Raw genomic sequence first — 4075 nt, 5'->3', positions numbered from 1 at the left:
GGCTGAAGCTGAAGAAAATTAAAACAAGTCCATGGGAGCTAAAATATGACCTTGAATATATCACTACTGAATTTTGAGATCATCTCAAGAAAGATTTGATGCATTAGACGCTAATGAACAAAGCCCAGAAGAATTGTGGGATGACATCAAGAATATCATATAGGAAGAAAGCAAAAGGTCATTAAGAAGGCAAGAAAGAAATAAAAGACAAAAGTGGATGTCACCTTTTTTGTTTAACCGGCTGGGACCATGGAGGTTGTCGAAGAGAAGAGGAAGGTTCCTGCTATGCCAGAGACCCTGAAGAAAATTCAAAGGAATTTCACAGAACTAAAGATCAAGCGCCTGAGAAAGAAGTTTGCCCAAAAGATGCTTCAAAAAGCAAGGAGGAGGCTTAACTATGAAAAAGCCAAGCACTATAACAAGGAATATAGGCAGATGTACAGAACTGAGATACGAATGGCTAGGATGGCAAGAAAAGCGGGCAACTTCTATGTACCTGGTGAGCCCAAGCTGGCATTTGTTATCAGGATCAGAGGTATCAATGGTGTCAGCCCAAAGGTTCGAAAGATGTTGCAGCTTCTTCGCCTTTGCCAGATCTTCAATGGCACCTTTGTTAAGCTCAACAAGGCTTCAATTAATATGTTGAGGATTGTAGAACCATATATTGCATGAGGGTACCCAAACTTGAAGTCAGTGAATGAACTGATCTCCAAGTGTGGATATGGCAAAATCAATAAGAAGCGAATTGCCCTGACAGATAACACATCGATTGCATGTTCTCATGGTAAATATGGGATCATCTGCATGGAGGATCTGATTCATGAGATCTACACTGTTGGAAAACGTTTCAAAGAAGCAAATAACTTCCTGTGACCATTCAAATTATCTTCTCCTTGTAGTGGAATGAAGAAAAAAACCACCCATTTTGTAGAAGGTGGAGATGCTGGCAACAGGGAAGACCAGATCAACAGGCTTGTTAGAAGGATGAACCAAGGTGTCTACCATGATTATTTTTATAATCTGGTCAGCTAACAAAAGAGCGAATGTTCTCAAATTGAAAAAAAAAAAAAAAGTGGATGTCACAACAGACTCTGAAACTTGTTCTCCAAACTAGAGATGTTAAAGTAAATGACAGAAATGAGGTAAAAGAGCTGAACAGAAAATTTCAAAGGGCAACTTGGGAAGACAAATTAAAATAGTATAATTAAATGTGCCAAGACCTGGAGTTAGAAACCAAAAGGGAAGAACATGCTCAGTGGTTTTCAAGCTGAAATAACAGGAAAAACTTTTAAGCCTTGAGTTACAAAACTGAATGATTTGTTGGGCAAAATATTGAATGATGTAGAAAGCACCAAAAGAAAATGGAAAGAATACACAGAATCACTGTACCAAAAGGAAATGATCAATGTTCAACCATTGCAAGAAGTAGCATATGATCAAGAGTCCGTGATACTGAAGGAAGATGTCCAAGGTGCAATGAAGGCATGGGATAACAATAAGTCTGAAGGAATTGATGGAAAACAAATTGAAATTGTTCAACAAACTGGTGCAGCACTGGAAGCACTCACTCATCTATGCCAAGAAATCTGGAAGACAGCTCTCTAGCCAACTGGTTGGAAGAGATCTATATTTTGGGCCATTCCAAAGAGAGGTGACCCAATGGAATGCAGCAATCTCTGACCAACATCATTACTATCACACAAAAGCAAAATATAGCTAAAAATAATTTTTTAAATGACTGCAACAGTACACTGATAGGGAGTTGCAAGTGGTTCAAGCATATTATGAAGAGGACAAGGAGGAAGGGATATCATTGCTGATGTCAGATTTATCTTGACTGAATATCAGAATATCAGAAAAGATGTTTGATGGTTTTTTATGACTTTGCAAAGGCTTTCAATTGTGTGTATCATGACAAGCTATGGCCAACATATGACCAAGGGACTGTCAGTCAAACAGAACAAGAGTACACTGAATGGTTTCAAATCTGGGAAAGTGTGCATTAGAATTTTATTCTTTTACCATAGTTTTTCAAACTGTATGCTGTTTCTAATTTAAAAAAAACTGGATTATATGAAAAAGACCATGGCATCAAGATTGAAGGAAGACTCATTAATAACCTGCGATATGCAGATGATACAACCTTGTTTGCTGAAGACAAGAGGACTTAAAATACTAACTGATGAAGGTCAAAGATCACAGACTTCAGTGTGGGTTGAACCTCAATGTAAAGACAATAATTCAAATTACTGGAGCAATTAATATCATCATTATAAATGGAGAAAAGATTGAAGTATTCAAAGACTTCAATTTTCTTGAGTCCATTGTCAACATTCATGGAAGAAGCATTCAACAAATAAAAGGATATATTACATTAGGCAAATCTGCTGCACAAGACCTCTTTAAAGTGCTCAAGAACAAAGATACCAGTTTGAGAACTAAAGTGACCATGACATAAAAATTGGTATTTTCAATAACCTCTTATCATGTGAAAGTTGGGCAATGAATAAGGAAGAAAGTAGAATTAATGCATTTGAGTTACGGTGTTGGAGAAGTATATTAAAAGTACCATGAACTAGAAGAACAAACTATGTTGAAAGAAGTACAACCAGAATGCTGCTTAGAATCCTGAATGGTGAGATTTTATCTCTCATACTTCTGACATACTATCAGCAGGGTCCAATCCTTGGAGAAGAACAACATGCTAGGAAAAGTGGAGGGTCAATAAAAAAGAGGGAGACCTCCAATGAGGTGGATTGGCACAGTAGCAGCAACAACAAGCTCAAGCTTAATACCGAGTGTTTCGTTCTGTTGCACATGAGTCAGAATTACACTCAATGGTACCAAACAACAGCAACAACTATATTCCTAGAATCATACTCCATTTATTCTTTGTTGTTAGGTGCCATTGAGTTGGTACCGACCCATAGCGACCTTATGCACAGCAGAATGAAACACTGCCCGATCCTGGGCCAACCTCACTATTGTTGCCACGCTTGAGTCCATCGATGCTGCCACTGGGCCAATCCATCTCGTCTTCCTTTTCTTCTCTGACCCTCCACATTATCAGACATGAGATCCTTCTCCAGTGATTGGTCCCTCCTGACAATATGTCCAATGTATGAGAGACGAAGTTTGGCCATCTTGACTTTCAAGTCTGGCTGCACTTCTTCCAAAACGGATCTATTGGTTCTTCCGGCAGCCCGTGGCACTTTCAATATTCTCCTCCAACACCATAACACAAAAGCATCAATCTTCTATGGTCTTCCTTATTTACTGTCCAGCTTTTGCATGCATATAAGGATATTGAAAATATCATGGCTCACCTTAGTCCTCAAGCTGACATCTTTACTCTTCAACACTTTAAAAAGGTCTTGTGCAGAAGATTTGCCTAATGCACTAAGTCCTTTGATTTCTTGACTGCTGCTTCCATGAGTGTTGATAGTTGATCCAAGAAGAATGAAGTCTTTGACAACTTCAATCTTTTCTTCATTGACAAGAATGTTGTTTATTGGTCCAGTGGTGAAGACTTTTGTTTTCTTTACATTGAGATGTAATCCAAACCGAAGGCTATGTGCCCTTTGATATTCATCAGTAAATGTTTTAAGCCTTCTACACTCTACAGCAAGCAAGGTTGTATTATCTGCATATCACAGATTGTTAATGAGTATTCCTCCAATCCTGATGCCATGTTTTTCTTCATATAACCCAGCTTCTCTTATTATTTGCTCAGCATACAGGCTGAATAAATATGGTGAAAGAATACAACCTTGCCACACACTTTCCTTAATTTTAAACCATTCAGTGTCCCCATGTTCAAACAACTGCTTCTTGGTCCAAGTACAGATTCCTCATAAGCACAATTAAGTGTTCAGGAATACTCAAATTTCACAATGTTGTCCATATCTTGTCATGATCCACACAATTGAAAGCATAGTCAATAAAGCACAGGTAAATATGTTTCTGATATTCTCTGCTTTTCAGACATCAGCAATGATATCTCTGGTTCCATGGCCTCTTCTGAATCCAGATTGAACCTCTGGAAGTTCTTTGTCAATGTATGCTTGCAGCCATT

General features: G+C 38.2%; 1 pseudogene; it reads left to right on the top strand.

Moving 5' to 3' along the window:
* The first annotated feature begins 249 nt into the window (after positions 1 to 249).
* On the top strand, positions 250 to 1032 carry LOC102828396 (annotated as a pseudogene).
* Positions 1033 to 4075: the final 3043 nt, after the last annotated feature.

Source organism: Chrysochloris asiatica, unplaced genomic scaffold (assembly GCF_000296735.1).
Source record: "Chrysochloris asiatica unplaced genomic scaffold, ChrAsi1.0 scaffold00397, whole genome shotgun sequence".
Taxonomy (NCBI): Eukaryota; Metazoa; Chordata; class Mammalia; order Afrosoricida; family Chrysochloridae; genus Chrysochloris; species Chrysochloris asiatica.
Note: the sequence above shows the minus strand (reverse complement) of the source record. Positions and strands in the feature narration are given on the sequence as shown.